The following is a 20,247-nucleotide window of genomic DNA, read 5'->3' as shown; positions in this document are numbered from 1 at the left end:
ACTAAGCTACTAATATTTATCAAAAACGTTCATTATAAACAAGAATGAAGAAAAATCCAACTTAGCCACAGCCAAGAAAGAGAGCCCTTCTGAACTCGTAGACATGGAAAACGGGATCTGGGGATTCTTACTAGTGCACTATGGGATATCTACCTTGCCACAAGTCAACTGAGAGACTTTGAGCTTTGTAATCATCTGAGTCGGAGCCGAGGATCGGCTCCAAACCCATATGTAAGAATGAAGGTGAGATAGGACTACAGAACATCAGCTGTTAAAGCTTTTTGCCTATCAGAGGGGGGCATTTTTCTTCTGGCTATTGTATGTGTGTCAGCGATAAGTGTTTTACAGTTTTCAAAGCCTTTTTTCTTTAATTACTGAAGCTCCATTTACTTTAAAGAATTATGACCAGATCTTCAATTTCAACTCATTTGTTTTATGTCCTTTGCATGTATGTAGGACTTGTTTGACTTGCTATTCTCTGCCTGACTATTGCCAATATCTGTTTACATTTGATTTTTCCCACCCACTCACTCTGTTCCTGTTGTGCTTTTCAACTTGGTGGTTTTGAGTTGCCTGCCCCTACTATAAATCTGATTTGGACACTCCTCCCAGTCTTATCTCATCAGATCATTCTAGTGAGCACTGAGAAATCAACTGGGAAGGCCTTCTCTCTTAGTTACTTAAACTTGAATTACCTTCTGTTTACTAATTTCCCATTTACTAAAAAAATACATTTTATCAGCCACTTTTACTGTATTTGGGCTTCTTCCTACTTTATTTATCTTTTTGCTGGATATTCTTAAAGTGTTCAGTTGCATTTAATCTATTGCATTTATTACAGCTTGCTAGTAGCCTGATTATATTGTAACTGTTATTCTAAGCCTCTTAGTTCTTATTTAAGCACTTGGGCTTCAACTAGTTATCTTACATAAGGAAGTTAGTTGAAAGCTTATTGTGTCTGTTATCTGTGACTGTTATTCTAAAAGTGTCTTAGTTCTGGTTTAAGTACTTGGGCTCCAAACCAGTTATTTTACATTAAGAAGGTATGTGGCCTACACTCTTGTGGGAAGAGAGGATACCCATGCTCTTCTGAGTTGGGAATTTCTGGTTGAAAGCTTATTGTGTCTGTTATTCTAAAGTTGTCTTAGTTCTGATTTAAACATTTGGGATCCAAACTAGTTATTTTACATTAAGAAAGTTTGTGGTCTACATTCTTGTGGGAGGAGAGGGTAGCCTCCACCCTTCTGAGCTGGGAATTGCTTGTGAAGGCTTATTGTGTTTGTTATTCTAAATGTCTTTGTTTTGGTTTAAACACTTAGGGTCTAAACCAGTTATTTTTCATTAGGAAGGTTTGTGGGCTACACTTTTGTGACATCACTGTCTAGATGTATTTTATTAACTACCAGAGGCCCTAGTTTGCACATAGCTGAGCATTGCTCATCAAGTTCCTTGTCTTACTGACCTATTCAATATTTAAATTTCCCTCACTCCTCCCTAATACATCTGTAGCTATGGATATGCACTTCCTGGATCTCTCTGTCACCAGTTTGATTGAGATGGGTACTCTGAGTCATTGTAGCAATTGCCTCATGTACACTGAAAATCCACTTACTTTTAATAAAACAGATAAAGTATGCAAGAGGTGTAAATACACTTTTACACTGAAGGCAAAATTCTGTCATACAACCAAAACTAATCCTGTAGAGGCTGTCAGTGACACTTGCACCATGCCCACTGCACAATGTAAAGACCCTATACATAAAACTACTTACGCTGAGGCACTTACACTTAACCTTCCTAAAACACTAAGGCATCCTGCACAGTACTATCAAAGAAAGGGTCCTCAGCCATCATGTAAACACTCTGTTAAAACACCTCCCACAGCTACACATAGTGTCAATGCATCCAATGCCTCTGCTGCTAGGCCTTTAAGATAAACCAGTGCACAACCAAATTTCTTTGTCATTGGTGATTCTGGACTAAGGCACACCAATGTCACCCTCACCAGACTGAGTAAGGAGAGAGTCACGGTTAGCTGCCTTTCTAGGGCACAGGATGAAACTAAAGGTGGAGGATTCTCAGTTTATATTAAAACCAACCTCACATCCAGACTTGTTAAATTGTATGACCCACTGGAACTCATACATGTGCCACTCACCATAAACAGGTCTCATACCATATCCTTGCAACTTATAGGTTCCTCTCCATATCCCAGGAAACTCATACTACCTATCTTAATGTAATTGAGTCCCTCATCATTCAACCCAATATGATTTTCAGCTACACCTCTACCTATAGATTGGGAATCCTACACCACTTCTAATGCACAAGCTCAGTGTTTCCTAACATTTATTAATACCAACATCCTGAACATTCTGCTAAAAGGGTTAAAAACCTGACTTTTTACTTACAAACTTGGGGGAGGGGGGGCTGATCTTTCTCACCCATGTAATGTTTTTGCTTGTCAGATCTGACCATAAGGCAGTATTGTTTAAATGAAAATTAAATAAATTAAATCTGGGGAAGCAGTGAAACCAAAAACCATTATGAACTATTCCCGGGCTAACCTCTCTCTCTACTAAATTAGACCTTGTCTAAATTCCAAGCACCCTCAAACCCCATAAAAAACATAGCATATAGTAAGCTATTTACAAAATCTCTGTAGAGTCATAGAGTTGCATAGAGCAAGCTGTGCTCACTCCTCTTAAGAATAAGACAAACTCAAAAGATAAGCCACCCTGGTGGGATCACAATATCAATTGGTTATACAATAAAATAATACATTTCTTGGCCAAGCTTAGGAGGAACAAAGCTATACATACTAAAAGCACCTTGACTGATCTAAACTGGCAGCTAAGTGGGTTAATTAATGCTTTGAAGGCTAAATTTGAAGAAAAAATATCTTCTCAGTTAAGGACAACCACAAAGTTTTCTACAGCTATGTCTGTAACCTCATGGGAAATAGGCAACAATGCATAGAAGGTATTGCAAATGGCATCACCCACACTGAACCGGAGGCCATTGCCAATCTTTTGGCTGACAGGTTCAGCTGAAATTTCTCTCTCCTGATAGTCCAAAGTAAATACTGCATGCACAAGCCCCCCAACTATTACTAGGGAACAGGTCATTAATGCACTTTTCAAGGCCAAAAACACTGCATCGATGTGCCTAGATAACATCCCGGGATGTTTAATAAATAGCATGAAACATGATTTCTCTGGTCTACCTGAATCACTTTTCAACTGGAGTGTACAGTCAGGTTTTATGCCCAAGGAATGGAAAATGGCTGCAATCATTCCCCTACACAAAGGAGGTTCAACCACTGATCCAGGTAACTACAGGCCCATAAATCTTACCAGCCATGGAAAGAATCATCATGGACATGATAAATGAGGACATAGGTAACCTGCAAAACTCAAGCTATTAAATCTGGTGGACTTTTTTGAGAGGGTCACCAAAGCAATGGATGAGGGCAAGACTGTGCACACAGCTTACCTTGACCTGGCCAAGGCTTTTGATACAATATGCCACTCAAGCATTATAGACAACCTCATTAGTTTAGGTATAAACCCTTTTATCACCTGCTTGATGGCCATCTGGCTCACTGATAGGACCCAGGAGGTCAAAATAGGTGAGGCCACCTCCACTAAGAGGTCAGTCACTACCGGAGTCCCCCAGGGCTCAGTACTGGGACTGCTTATTTTTGGCATCTCTTTCTTTGAAATGGAACCAAATACTGAAGGTTTATGGCTGACTAAGTCTGCAGATTATTGGAGGCTGAGGGTTATATTCGACTCTCATGCAGACACTAGCATTGTTCTAGAAGGTCTATCTCTGACTAATAAATGGTACTAATTCCATGGTCTTAAACTCAATGCTAAAAATGCATAATTGTAACCTTTGGGAAGCCAATCGTCCCGGCTAATTACCATGTGGATAATATGCCCCCAAGAGTCGATTCAGTGGTCTGGGATCTGGATACGCATGTAGACAGTAGCCTTACCTTTAACCACTACATGGCCACAATGGTGACAAAATCCTTTTATGCTGTGCAACTTATAAGTAAGGGCATGACATCTAGGTCCAAAGAGGTCATTATCACACTGTATTCCACTGTTATCAGACCAATCATAGAGTACAATGCTCCCTTCGATATGTACCTGATCAGGCATATGTAGCAACTAGAGCAACCTCAGAAGTTCCTTACAAAAAGAATACAAGGTATAACAAACCTACCTTAAGCAGAGTGTCTTAAAGCCTTTTCCCACTATTCAGTCTCCTATAGATTGCTGAAGGGTGAGCTGTATCTGCCTTACAAGACATCTGCAAACCCCACACTTATCAAAGAGTACCAGAGATACAAGGTTTAGGGACCTGAATTTTGTCTGTGACTTACACAGAGCATGCTAGAAAGACAGATATGTGTCCCAGAGACTGCCATTCCAGTGGAACAGGCTTCCCATCCATGTGAAGCTGAGTTTGTCTGTTACCCAGTTTGAGCCCAACCTAGACCAGTGGATGGGGAATACGAAATTTACTCCAGGTCCGGAACCCATGTCCCTTATGGACAGAGGTAGATTATAAATGCCCAGCCTTTGATGTCCTATTTGGATACAGGACATCATTATTCTTTCAGGAAAACATGGCTAGGATTAGAAAGGCCCCCCCACCAGGTCATTAACCTAGTAACAATCTATGAATCTATGTCAAGAACACACAACATGCTGGTTATGACTGGAGACCAGATCACAGTCTTCTATATTAACACTCACCCTTTTTCACAATATGGTGCACTTGAAGACACAAACTATATTAGCAAATATGAGCCTATGGCCCTTTCCAGTATAAAAGTTAATTCATTTGTTTTTACGCTTAATTTCCCTTTTTCTTGTCTTCAGATTTCCTTAAAACTATTCTAGGTTTACTTTTTTAATTGAGCTATATTTACCTCCATCATTTTACTGATAACACATTCTTTTTCATGTATCACACATTTTGTGAAGAAATTATTTTGTTTCATAGTTTTTCATTTCTTTAATACAAAGCATATTCTATGTACCAAACTGCTGTGCTGGCCATTCAGAGAACAGAATAGATACAAAAGGGAAAACCACTTAAAAGTATCATCATAGATGTAGAAAGCAAAAAGGATTACTTGGATTCCAGAGATTAATGGTAAACTGCATATGTCTTGAATCTTCCATAATTTGTAACTGCAAACAGAACAACATGAATGTCCATTAATATGCAAACGGATCATAGTTGCAATTTTTTTTCATTACATTCTTGAGGTATATCATATCCTAGGTCAAGGGGTTTAGAAATTATGTTGTAGGGAACAAAATGAGACTGGAACCTTTGGAGACCTGAGGATAGTTCTCCAGCAGTGATGGAAGGTACCTGCTAAGGACCCTATGGTGTTATATATGAACAGACAAAATCTGGGAATTAAATACTGCAGGAAAAAATCAGCTCATATATGCTCTACAGATATGAGACAATTTAGACTTGCTAGACAACCTAAGCAATATGTTTGTGTGTGTGTTTTTTATGGGAATAAACCAGAATATCTTGAGGAAACCTATGTGAGTACTAAACATTTTTTCAACACTACTCAGAAAGGTAACAAAAAAGATGCACAGTGGCTACTGACTGCAAAGAAAATTAAAATGAACCTAGGTTTAATTGCATAATATGATCAGAAAGTTGGTATTTAATATATAAAAATGAGAGCAAGGAAAATTTGTGGTGAAAATAATGAAATGCATCACCTGTAGACATTTGGTGGTGTCATGCTGGGACTGCTGCATTTTTGGAAATCTAGCACTTGCAAGTATACTGCCAGAAGGGAAGTTGTGTGCAGGACGAAAAGAAGAACATGAAGAAGAAGCGTAATATGTACACCATGGAAGAGGAATGTGAGTCATGAAAGAGAATTTTGTGGAGGAGAAGAGGACTAAGAATAAAATGAAAAGAAGACGGTTAATATATGCACCAGGGAAGGAAGACATGAGAGGAGACCATGACAGCCTTTTTCACAGAAGGAGTTATTGAAGGGTAATGGATGCAAGCAAAAGACAGGAATATTGTCCTGTAATAAGGAAATTTCTAGAGAATCACATATTAACTCTAAATTCAGATAGGCTGGAACACTTCAGGCTGTGAAAGTTTTTGGAATTTCACGAAAACATGTTTTACTTTGGATTTAAGGTAGACTACTCAGAGAATGTTTTTCTACATATTATGATGCTCACCTTGGATGTAGGAATGCAAGCACTTCATCTCATGATATGATTTCTTCATTTTTTTTTCATGACAAGCCCAGTATATTTCTCCATGATGTACTGTATGTTTGACCAGACGTCCAGATTACCGTTTTTCACCATCAAGCACCAGTTTGCATACTGCAGCTAGAAGAGTCGTAATCATTTCTATGGATGACAGTACTTGGTGACAAGTGCATGGAGTGTGGAAGAGAAGTAAACCAGATCCCTGTTAAGGATCATGCCTACTGCACCCCACATCATCAGTTCACTTAGTCAGTGCATGTCCTGGAGATTTTTCCTGAATGTTTTAAGAGTTGAATGTGCTTTTAAGCAGTCCTTAAATTCTGTTCAAGAGTCTAGGCAACAGAGGCACAGGAAACAGAGACACAGACAGCTTAGAGAGTGGGTTATATAAAAAGAGGTAAAGCACATTTTAGTTCCTTATCACATGCTTTTATTTGCTTTGATAACAAACTGACAGTTACAACATATATGTCTGCATGTGAGAGAAGGTAAAACAGATCACCAACAGAATTCCCGTGTCATGCTATTTGTATGCTGGTTAATGAGCTTAGCGAGAGCAGTGAGTTTAGGTACATTTCACAAAGAAATTTAGTTCAGTAAAAAATATTATCGACGTTCTAGTAAAGAGTGAGTGTGATACTGCGTAACTTGACCAGTTTTTCTAGCAGATTGATAACTAGTGATATAATATTGCCCTGAGAAAGACAGTCTTTCTACATTATAGTTTTTAATTCCCAAGAGCAGAATGCAGTTCTTATCCGTGTGTGTGAGTGTGTGCATGCGTGCGTGTGTGCGTGCATGTATGAATTTGCGTGTGTTTATACATTTAAATTTAGCCGATGTTCAACACTGATCCCAGAAGACCAATATCAAGCTTTGTCTGGGTGAAAAAAAAGAATAAACAATCTAAAGTACCATTTGAAGAGTGAAATCACTGTATGATAGATACAGCTATACATTATCAGGCTGTAATTGTATCCTGCACTCTAATATGGTTCAGTTTATTGGACTGCGGAAGGAGCAGCAGGAGAGTAAGACCCTGCTGGTGGGGAAGCAGGAGGTAGAAAATGTTGAAAAGCTAAGGGATGAGGACAGAAAGTAGAGAGTACAGGAGATAATGAGAAGAAGGTTGAATGAATGTCCCATTCACAGAAGGTTATGTACACTTTGGAAGGGGGAGTAACTCTTTATCCTTGCTATGGTTTAGGTTATATCATTAGTCATGAAACAGTGGCACTGTACTTCGCTTACTAGGTGACACTTAAGAGGTTTTGTGAAATGAGGTAGATGAGGAGAGCAGAGGGGGAACAGATTACCAGATTAATGGGCTGAGTTCAGAAAAGCTGCGGTTACTGCATTTTCTGTGAGATATCACTGTGTCTAGGGCTTCAACACAATTTGTTTGAGACTTCAGAATTGTAGGTCCTCTTTTTATGTGTGTATGTGTGCTTATGTGTGCATATGTGTGTGTGTGTGTGTGTGTGTGTGTGTGTGTGTGTGTGTGTGTGTGTGTGTGTGAGTGTCTGTGTGTACATATGTGCATTCTTATTTTATTTGCTTGGACTACGCACTTCATTACATAATATAAAGGATAGCAAACTTAACTGTTTTAAATATCAGAGAGAACCATTTCCCAAATGTCTATAAAAAAATAATGTTATTATGCAATACTATAAATCAATTAATTCATTAATATTCAATTGATTAATTAATTTTGTATATATCTGTTTGTTAACCCTGGTAGAACTCTGATCTGCACTATGTTTAAAAATTAATAAAAGTAAACATACCATAGCAGTTTCAGTTGAGTTCTGCAACTTTTGCACAGGCATCAATACTATTTCTGTATAATGTCTTCAAATGAGCAGGAGACATTTTTGACTTTATATACACTGTTTGCTTCCAGCTTAAAGTATTCCATATTTCTATAGTTTATTTTCATCTGTAAACTCACTGTCTTTTAGAAAGGGAATAAAACTAAGGCTAATATGATAGAATATAATGGATGTGGTGACTGCTGGTGTGAATGTCACCTATTGTGAAACTACATTCTTTTGAAAGTCGATGTTGCAGTATAAAGTATCCCTTCCTAGGGTGCATAGTTTATTAAATTCACAAAAGGGTTGTGGAGGAAATTCCTTTCTCCTAAGAGCAAGTATCACAGAATTTATTATATTAAGCAACAGCAGGCAGGCGATAACACCACCTGCATGGGTTGTGTGTGCAGCTTAGCACCCCAATAAACAGTTTAGTTAGAATTACATTTCATACTCAAGTGTTGTTTTCCTTCCTTTTTGTATTTCTTTCTTACTGGCAACATGGTGCCAAGCAATAGTATATTTATGTTCTTGTTTATCCATTTTTCAAATAATTTTATTGGCCATGGTTAATCTAATTCCAGAAAGATAGAGTTACTGTAGCTCTATAAAGGGGAAAAATGAATTTATGCACGCAAATTAACAAAGTATAATAAAAAAAATCCAAAATGATCATAACTATGTCCTCCAGTGTGTGTGTGTGTGTGTGTGTGTGTGTGTGTGTGTGTGTGTGTGTGTGTGTGTGTGTGTGTGTGTGTGTGTGTGTGTAGGATTGCTGATTTGGCTTAAGAAATAGTAATATGAGTTGAGAGAGCTACTAAATGCTATAATTGTCCTGCAATTGTTGGAGTTGGACACCATACAACCTCATACTTAATGGACAGAAAATAATAAAGGAATGCACTAGATGCAGTGACAATGTTTGTTGTCTTTCTGAATAATGAGGTGTGCTGCCCAGTGTATCAGTCACTTGATATAATAGCCAACATAGCCAGCAAATCAAAACTGAAGGTACTGTCTTGCAGTACTATAGATGGGTAGGAGCTTGCCATGCAACTGACACCATCTGCCTTCCCACTGGAGATTTCACCATAGCATTGCTGGCATTTCATTGCAGCCTCAGATGAGTATATAGAATGTGTGAGCTAGGGAATGCTGCTCATTGCTTTGCTGTAGCTTCCCCTCTTTGCCCATGTTTGAAAATGGAGAGGATATTATTAAAACATACCACTTAGTGCACACCAGTGTGCTGCCCCCAAATTCACACACACTCTGCATATTTTACTTTAGCTATTACAAGATTGAAAACATAGTACACTATTCTGAAGTTTAGCAAGTTGAGGGGGGGGGGGGGTTACCTTAATCTCAAGACCAGGCTAAGATGCTTTCAGGCAGCTATGCCAAATCTGTGAAAAAATGAAGAGGAAACCACTATGTAATAAAACAGACCCATAATATAAAGTATAACTAGAAGGCTGTCCTACCCACACCACCATTCATGGGATAGAACACTTCGCCTTTAGCCAATAAATTCATTGCATCAGCTCTTTCACCAATTACTGGCACACCATCCACATAGAAAGCTGATTGCTGCATCTCTACTAGATCAACCTTATTTTTTGTGTGACCTCTCTTTACTACTGCGTGAGCTTTACCTGATTTGCAAACTTTTTGGAAGTGGTTCCATTTTTTACACTTGTGACATTGCTGACCAAATGCTAAGTATTTTTCTCTTTTAGATTCATGATTTGCACCACAATTGCATCAGTTAACAATAAAGCTGGATTTGGGTTTTACTGATTTATGCTTGTACTGCACTGAGCATGCGCCTTTAAATGAACTGGTCTTAGAACTTGCTGGAAAACTACATGATAGTTTTTTAGTGAGCCAGCAGGGGTTGTGGCTGCCATGTGCTTAATAGGTCTATTTCTGTTTGCCATGTATTGCATGCTGTCTACATTTGCTCTGGACCCTGCTGAAAACATGCTCTTGTTATTTGCAAGCGTACTTGTGTGTTTTTCTGTCACTTCATGAATTTGACAAATCTCTATGGCTTTACCCAATGTTAAATCACTATCACGAAGCAAGATCTTTCTCACAGCAGCACTATTAATACCATACATGAGCCTGCCTTTTATTAACTCATCTTTTAAGTCACCAAATTGACACATTTTAGCCTTGTTTCTAATATCGGTTATATAAGCTGCAAAAGTTTCCCCTGGTTTCTGATCTCTCATGCAAAACAAATGCATCTCTAGTGTAATATTTGTCTGGGGGTTACACATTTCTCTGAACTTGCTCTTCAAATACTCGGGGTTTTCCCTTGACTCAGCTTGTACAACAATACAACAGTTTTCACCTTCTCTTTCATATACTGTAAGTGCATACACAAATGAATGCTGTCTTTCTATGGTCTCTGACCTAGGTAAGTTTAGCAAAATGAATGCCTTGGTGTGTGTATCTTTATCTGAATAAGCTGCTTGTATAAAAATATCATACTCTTGCTCAAATATTCTCCAATTCTCTGCAATATTCTGTACAAATACAAGAGTTAAGGGATTTCTAAATCTGTCTGACATATTAACACATAGTGAAGGGTTTTGCAAATAAGCATGAACACATACACATATACATATGTCTGAAACTTATGCCAGTACTTGTATCTTTGCTCAATAGCACAATGAGTCTGCTATTGACTAAATGACTGCTAAAGTAATTTATCATCATTTTAAGAAGCACTTCTAATAACTGTATGATGCGAATGAACTGGGCAGGAGAAGCTCAGAGTCAATAACATTTTGAAGTAATGGCACTTTGCGAATACGCAGTACACAGCACACTCAAACTTCCCCAAAATGGCACCTTTCTAGGAAATTCTCTACAGTGCAAGAAACACTCTGTAATGGCGACACTTTGTGAATAGACACACCCAGCACAAGAAACTTTTCAAAATGGCTATACTTTGACGGCACTTTCATAAAATAGTTGCACTTTGCACACAAGCAACTCTTCGTAATACATTCACAGTAATAAGCACACATTGTAAGCACTTTTACATACTTTGAGATCATACCTCTCAACCTGGAAACATCAAAAATCTGGACAAGGCCCATGAAAAATAGGTACAAATCTGTATGCTGATTAAAATCTCATTTGCATACATAATTACATAACCCCATCCACTCCAATAGAATTCTGGGATACCAACTTTCAAACGCAAACTGAAGAACAGACAAACAAAATATGGCACCAGAGTCCCCCTGCAGCCATTTCAATGTCCCATTACCTGGTTATTTTGCCCCATTTACCATAAACACTAATGTGTGCATACTGCTTTACTTCTACAATGATTATTTGAATGTTATTTTTACATTTTATAGAACAATGCACAAACACTAACAGACATCTGCTAAACAAAGCAATACTGTCTCACAATGAAAATAGACTTGGCATTAAAACTTATCTACCCTTGAAACTCACATTCATTGAAACAGCATTGAAACCCACACCACATCCAAAGAAAATGCATCTGGACAGTGGTGGATAAAGATTACCTTTGGGCTGTTTTCAAATCATTGGCCCCTTGCACACAAAACAAGAAACATACATGTGTTCTTTTCTTTGATACAAGTTCCTGGCTTTATTAAGTTATATTCCTTGTATAATATAGCACACTTGTTAGACAGAGCACATTTTAAATTTATTGTCTGAACATTTTTCCAGTAGGCTGTACTGTAGGCAATGAAACAAAATGCATGAACCAGTAGTGACAAAACTGCCCAATTCAGAACATTTCCATCATAAAAGTCTACTTCCACACCCACACTATAAATAGAATGACAGTAGTGTAAGCCATAGGCATCTTGCACAGCTTCTCGGACTTATTTTTAATTTCAGTTTCTTTTTAAGTGGGGATAAAAGGTCAAAAACCAGGGACACATTTTAAACATTGTTTGTATAAGTTTGGAAAGTTGCCAGAATAAAATGTTGTGTTACCACCATGCATTTCACTTGCAAGACTTGAACTTAGGATCCTATGCACCACAGTCAGAACAACATATCACTATGCCAAATCAGCAGTTTCCTGAAAAATAGGAAGACTGAAACTTAATGGCTATCATTTAGTGAATTCAGTTCTCACTTCTCACCATAGTTCTCAACCTCTTAGCAAAAACAAAACAAAACCTGGACAAAGACAATAATGGGGGGAGTACAAATTCAGTTCTCACTTCTAACTCACAATAGGTCTTAACCTCTTAGCACAAAAAACCTGGACAAACAAAGCCAGTAATGGGGGAATACACATTATGTTCTCACTTCTCACCATAGCTCTCAATTCTTAGTAGAAAAATCTGGACAAAGCTCATAAGTGGTGGTGGCTAGGGACTTATAATTTTCTCATGAAGTATCAGAATGGCATAATGGCAGAGTGTCTTTATTTCATTTGGTTTTGTTTGTTTGAGTTATTCTGCATTATTTTTTCATGGTGAAGAAGCTGATATTTAACAATGCTATTAAATCATATTTCTAGCATTCTGCAATTCAGGGCTTATTTCATTCTACTTGCTGTGTGGAGCAGTCAGTGGGAAGATACAGAAAAACAGGAAGAAGAGGCTTGACAAAAAAAAGTCCCTGACATTTTTTAAATTCTTCTCTTCCATGCATTTCTCTGTAAATTTTTGTCTGAGAAGGTGTGTTGGCCATCTTCAAAATCACCCATAGGTGTGTGTGTGTGTGTGTGTGTGTGTGTGTGTGTGTGTGTGTGTGTGTGTGTGTGTGTGTGTGTGTGTGTGTGTGTGTGTGTATACATTGGCAAGCTCATCTTGCAATGGATTGGCATCCTATTCAAGGTGGGCGTATATATTTTGTACCCACTGACTGGTGGGATAGGCATCTGCTTTCCTATGACCCTTCACAGGGCTGAGTGGATAATTGGAGAATGAATTAATATATGAATGAATGGATATATAAAATATGTCAGTAATGATCTGTCATTCTATACATTAAACTAATATTGCCACAGACCATAACAATACTGTGTCTAATGATACAAGTTAATAATGGCACTGACAAACTCTTGATGCACACAACCCTTAAAGTTCAGGGAAATTCATCAGACAAAAACAAAACTTTCAATAGGTCGCACTTTGGTTGTTGCCATATAACTAACCAATTATTGGGCAAACATACCAATACAAAATGACATAGTTATTTTAGTTAAAAAAAAATCAGTGATGTCAGAAACAAAAAAGGTATTTGGCATATTGCAACCTACAATGAATTGATTCATTGACCTGCACAAGTCAGATATTTTTTGCTTGTGAATTCAGCAGGAAAAGTCATAAATTTTGCACAGATTCATCTTTCCTTACAAATGCAGTTTTTTGCCAGAAGAAAGGACTGCAAACCTCAAATATGCAAATAGGAAAACATAAAAAAATGCTATGAACATGCTCACTGCTTCACCATTCGCTGGCCACATGGTAAAACCCCATTATCTCACCTTTTCTCATTCTCTCTCTACAAACACACACATACACACACACACACACACACACACACACACACACACACACACACACACACACACACACACACACACACACACACACACACACACACACACACACACACACCATTGTCTTACTTGCCGAGTCTTCTTTCTGGCCAGATTCCTTGTTCCCCCATAAATAGCCCATTACAAGACTGCTTCTGGCTGCTGCCATTCTGAACATAATAAAGTGCTGCTGATAATCCAGCCATTCCTGCTCGTATTTGAGCAGCCAGGCCAGTCGGAAATGTATGCATGATGTGAGCTCCTTGAGCTCAATTCCGAATGTCTGGTAGCCCTGACTGAGCTGACGTCATTGCGCACATGATGATGTCAGCTCAAACAGGGCTAAAATGTAAAAATGAAAGAAAAAAATCAGAAATGAAGGGGTGCCACTCGGGAATCGTGGCACCCCTTCATTTGGACCCCAAAACTCAGTAAAAACTGAATAATTCAGTATGGTTGGGAGGTATGTTTGAGATACTTTGAATAGCTTTAGTTATGCCCGTAATACAATACGAAGTCATAGTTATGCCAAAACACAGCAATTTGCTAAAAAACATGCAGTCGCCTTGCTTATTTATGCTTAGTGTGCTCCCTTTCCCCCTTATTATATTTTTTGTTCTTTTAAACTCTTTTCATGCCCATTGTACTTTCTTAGTGCTTGTTTTACTCTAAACATGCCCATTTTGCCTTAAACATGTTTGTTTTGCCGTTAAACATGCTCGTTTTACTTTTCTTTTAACTGTTTCATCAAACACCTTTACTTTAAACATTTCCTTTTGTTAATAAGCCTTTTGTGCCTCCTGCATGTTTAATAATGTATTTTGTGCCCTTGTACTGCTCCATTTTGTTCTTTTTATGAAACAAGCAGTTTGTGCATATTCTCATTACCTTTGCTTCTTTTCTGGCTTTTTTCATGCCTGCTTCTCTTAATTTACCTTCACTGTCATCTCTGCACCTCATGGCTCTGAATCTTATTCTCTGCGATCCCTGTTCTGACACCATGTCGCTCCCCTATTTTGGACACAATAGAAGACTCTTTGTGGGTTCTGTTTAACCAGCTTTATTTTATACAAACACATCACAATAGAAGTTTACAGACTTTAACTTAAGTAACTGTATACAAACTAACTGCTGTATTTGTGTATGCTTACTCTCTGGCTGCACTCTCAAAATGGCACTAGGAATGGCATGTGCATCACATTTATATGTGCACTCTCAGTCTTTGACGTACTACTTAAAGATAGAGGACATAGCACATGCTATCCGATCTACAGTAGGGTAATGAGAGAAATAAAAAATGTAAAAGGAGAAATAGAAACAACTTAGGAAATGCTATGAATAGTGTAGTACAATATGTACAAGAAATGTTTAAAGAAAAAAGAAGGTAGTGAAAAAAAACATGGAAAGTAAAAAAGTTAACAGAAAAAGAGGATAAGAAGTTAGAAAATTAAATTTTTTATATGATCTAGATAAAATATTCTTCTTCTTCTTCTTTTGGCTGCTCCCTTTAGGGGTTGCCACAGTTGATCATCTGTTTTCATTTCTTCCTGTCCTCTGCATCTTGCTCTGTCATACCAACCACCTGCATGTCCTCTCTCACCACATCCATAAACCTTATCTTAGGCCTTCCTCTTTTCCTGTTACCTGGCAGCTTCATCCTTAGCATCTATTTCTCCAATATACTCTGCTTCCCTCTTCAGCACATGTTCAAACCAATGTAATCTTGCCTCTCTGGCTTTGTCTCCAAACCTTCCAACCTGGGCTGACCTCTAATATACTTATTCCTAATCCTGTCCACCCTCGTCACACCCAGTGCAGATCTTAACATCTTTAACTCTGCCACGTCCAGCTCTGACTCCTGTCTTTTTGTCAATGCCACTGTCTCCAACCCATATAACATAGCTGGTCGCACTACCCTCTTGTAGACCTTCCCTTTCACTCTTACTGGTACTCGTCTGTCACAAATCACTCCTGATACTCTTCTCCACCCACTCCATCCTGCCTGTACTCTCTTCTTCACCTTTCTTCCATACTCACCATTACTCTGAACTGTTGATCCCAAGTATTTAAACTCATCCATCTTCGCCAGCTCTGCACTCTGCATCCTCACCATTCCTCTATCCTCCCTCTCATTCACACATATATATTCTGTCTTAGTCCTGCTGACCTTCATTCCTCTTCCCTAGCTAGATAAAATATTAGGAAAAGTAAATATAGATTTGGCTGCAGGCCCAGGTGGAATAGGGTATGGAATGAATAACAATTTAAGGGATTGGCAAATATTTTTTAAAGATTTTGAATGAATGGTTAAATGAAGGTTTTATGTATAAAGCATTATGTAGTGGAACACTTAAATTCTGGTCTATATTACGTTGTCAAAAAACCTAGTCAGTGAACGCTTGTATGCCAACCAATAAACAGCAAAAACTCACTTCTCCAAACTGTCGCTTCAGTGAATTTTTTCCTAGGGTAAAAAATGTTTGGTCATCATCAGGAATTTGCCCTTTTCCCCACTGTAGTACGATCTCAGAGTTGGTATATTTAGTTAGGGGGATGTGGGGGCAAAGCCCCTCACTTTGAAGGGTTTGAAATAGTGCCCCATTTTTGGTTGGCCAAACGATTTTTCCCCTAGGAAAAAAATTTTGCTGAAGTGGCCATTCAAAGAAATGAGAGTTCGCTGTTTAATGGTTGGCAAACAGGCGTTCGCTGACTAGGTTTTTTGATAACATAATATAGACCTCTTAAATTCATATGGAAAAAGGAAGATAGAAAACAATAAAAAGATGAAGCCCAACAGTATTGAATAATAATGATTATAAGATCTTTACGAAAATAATGCAAAAAAGATTTGAAACTAAAATGGAAAATATTATGAAAGTTAGTATATAAAGTATAAAGGGTGAGGGTTGTTAAGAATTACTAATGATAGAGAAATTGTGAATGATATTATGAATAGAAAAGAAGAAGCAAAAATCCTGATAGGAGACCTTAATAAGGCATTAGATACAAATGGACATGAATTTTTATGGGTGACATGAAAGAATATGATATAAGTGAGGAAGATAGGAAATTATGTATGTCAGCTTATAGTAGTAGTAATAATAAAGTAAAATACTTGTAAATGGCTGGCTAACCCAAAAGGTGCACACGAAGAGTGGTGCAAGACAGGGATGTCCAATGAGTTGTATATTCTTTGCATTAGTTATGAATGTGTTAGTATATGAAGCTAATTATAAAATAAAGGCAGTGGGGTATATAGCACCTGAAGGGTTAAAAATTCCAGTCCTGTTAACATATGCTTATGACATTATAATAATTGCAAAAAAACAAAATTGGGATAAAATAAGTAATAATTTGCACATATGAGTGCCTAGAGATGACAGGGATGAGTTTAAATAAAGAGAAATTTAAATGTTTAGGTGATAAAATAAAGACATGGGGTATATATTTTTCAATGAATTAAATTTCTGTGTTAGGTATAAAATTTGGGAATAAAGATATAAGTAAAATTCAATGAAAAAAAACAACAGAAGAAATAAAACAAACCTCTCTTTTCTGGAGAACATATAAATTATAATTTATATAAAAAGCATATTTGATAAATTCAGTACTGATGGGAAAAATACCATATTTAGCAAGTACATTTGTGTTGCCAAAAGCACCTGAAAAGAAATTATTGCACATCTTTTTTTTTTCATTTATATGGGGTTCTAGATTAAACCCAGTAAAAAAGGAGTTTTGTATGTAAATAAATAGAAAGGAGGTAAGGAGGTTTAGGGTTAATTAACCAAATGGTATATGATGCTTTATTAAATGTGTACAATGTTAAAGTGGATAAATGAAAATGATGACAGATTAGTAGTAAAACTGTATAAAAATAAATTTTGGGGTATGGTAAAAAGAGCAAAAGAGAAAAAGAGTGTATAAGTGAAGAAATAAAATGCTACCAAGAAAACTATTTTTGTGGAAAATAAAAAATGATATAGAAAAAGAAAGAAAATTATGATATAAGAACGTAATGATAAAACCTTACTATGTAAACCATGAGAAAAATCTAACAGATGAAAAAAATAAAGCTATAAAAATAAGAATAAGAGGCAAATGATGTAATCAAATAGTAGAACATCAAGAATTTTTTGTGGAGACTGGTAATAAATAAATTACCAATAAAAGGAAATATGTTAAATAAAAAAGTGATAAAAAGTGATATAATATGTTTACATTCTCAAGAAGACGAAACAACTAAACATGTTTTTGAAATATAAGAATAAAAAGCTATGGGAAAAGCTATGTAAAGATTTTTTTTTTCCGAAGATATAAAAGAAGCTGATACAATAATCATGGATATGATTAAATATGATTAAATATGGATGAAAGAATAAATTAAATAATGTTTAATGGCAAATAGATTTTAGCAACAATGTTAAGTAAAATCAGATGGTGGTTATGTAAAAAGGAGTGGGGGTTTAATAGGGATGAAAATCTAGCATGAGTGCAAGAAAAATTATTAAATCATAACCAAGGGATATACGATGAAGGCACCAGGTCTTAGGAAGTTCATTGCATTTTGATGACCAAAATCGCTTACAAATAAATTGTGATTTAAGTGGACTTCCAGTGCCTTCATCGTATATCCCTTGTTTATGATTTAACAGTTTTTGTGCTTGTTTTTTATTAGTAAGAAAAATTATGACTATAGGTATATTTATATATTTGTACATTTGTAGATATTTGTAAACATGGTGTAAATAAGAGTTATTTTTTGTATATAAATAAAGGACCCCTACTCATTGCAAGTATGGAAATTTGGATGCTCAGGCATTCATATGTGTCTCTCGTTCCTAATGACAGAGGCATTTAGGAAGAATCGCTAAAAGTAAGCATGGTGGAGGGTTGTGAATAGGGAGATGTTGCTGAAAGTGAAATGATTATAGAAATTGATTCAGAAAGCTTCTTTAAGCTAAAACATTTTGGGGATGAGGAAGCAGAGGTTGTGGTGGCAAAAGAAGTTAGTTGCAATTCTCTGTTTGGAATGGCTGCTGTATGGATTCCTACAGGATGCGATTTAACAGGAGGAACTGGACATCATGAGGAGATATAATGAGACATAATGAATAAAATATTTCAGGAAGAGAATGGCCATGCAGTTCATAAAAAATACAGATAGATGAGTCATTGCAAGCAAAAGTTCAAGAACCTGCAATACATGTAAAAAAAGTTATTCCATAAGCTCTGTAAGTTGTTGTGGATAGTGATTAAGAAGAAACATAAATTTTAATCATCCGTCCATTCTCATCATCCAATCATCCAACCAACTCTCCAATCATCTATTCCTTAGACATGTTTTTGGGCATTTCAGGAGTCATGGGGACAAAGTGTACTCCTACCAGCAGCAGTGTCAAGGGATGGGCAGGAACCACCTAAGTATAGAAATGAAATCCAACACTGGGCCCTTATAATTACGGATCTACACTCATACACTCCTGCATACATAACGATGTACAATGTGTTGCTGGCAGTGGCAGTCACCTTCACAACAGCTGCATGTGGAAAGCAAAGACCTCATTAGAAGCCCATGTGAGTCTGGATAAAACATGCAATCTCCACACACAAGGTGCTCCTTTTGAGAACTGACTGTGGGGATCTATGATCTGTGATGTAGTGGTGCAAACAACAATACCATCATGTTGCCTGAAGTTAAAACATATATTGTTTTAACTTTTTACTTCTCATAAATACCTCACAGAACTGCCTGTTGTGAATGTTTGTGTGTGTGTGTGTGTGTGTGTGTGTGTGTGAGAGAGACACTAATTCAGATTTACATGGTTACCATTCTGGAAAATGGCAATAGTATTATTGCATTAGCTACACAGTTTATGTTACTTTTGTCAAGTTAAGTACAGGCCTTCTGAAATATCTGGCCTTGATAATTTTGCTTGTATATAAGTTAGTGTGTGTGCATGCGTGTGTCTGTGTGTGTGTGTGTGTGTGTGTGTGTGTGTGTGTGTGTGCGTGCGTGCGTGCGTGCATGTGTGTGTGTGTGTGTGTGTGTGTGTGTGTGTGTGTGTGTGTGTGTGTGTGTTCAGCTGGTAAGCTGCCACTGTCAGATCACTATTCATCCTTATTTATTTATTTTACATTTTAACCTGTACTTTTAATTACAGTGATTGAGCTCACTCAAGCCAGGACATTGAGGAAATACTTGCAAACAGCCAAAAAAATGTATAATAAATAAATAACAATAAAACATACTTTGGTACTAGTTTATTACCCCTGGCATCATGGTAGGCCTGCTTTCAGGGAGGTTAACTGACACTGGATATTGCACATCAGATTATGACTGAAACAAACTATACTGCTGCATATGCATTAAAATGTAAATCACTGGGCTCTATTCATAAATATTGTATGCCATAAAGTAAGGCAGATATGCACAAGAAAAGCACACTAATGCCTCATTGTGCAATTAAAGAACAGTTATGTTGCATTATATAGTGAGTCTCTGTCCAGTCTTCCCCCACTGTACATCTATCCACAGAGCATCTATGCAAATGATTCTTCCCAAAGACATCTGATTATCATA

The sequence above is a fragment of the Protopterus annectens genome, chromosome 5.part0 (assembly GCF_019279795.1).
Source record: "Protopterus annectens isolate FY-2018-M chromosome 5.part0, PAN1.0, whole genome shotgun sequence".
Classification (NCBI taxonomy): Eukaryota; Metazoa; Chordata; order Ceratodontiformes; family Protopteridae; genus Protopterus; species Protopterus annectens.
The sequence above is the reverse complement of the archived record's forward strand: the minus strand, read 5'-3'. Positions refer to the sequence as shown.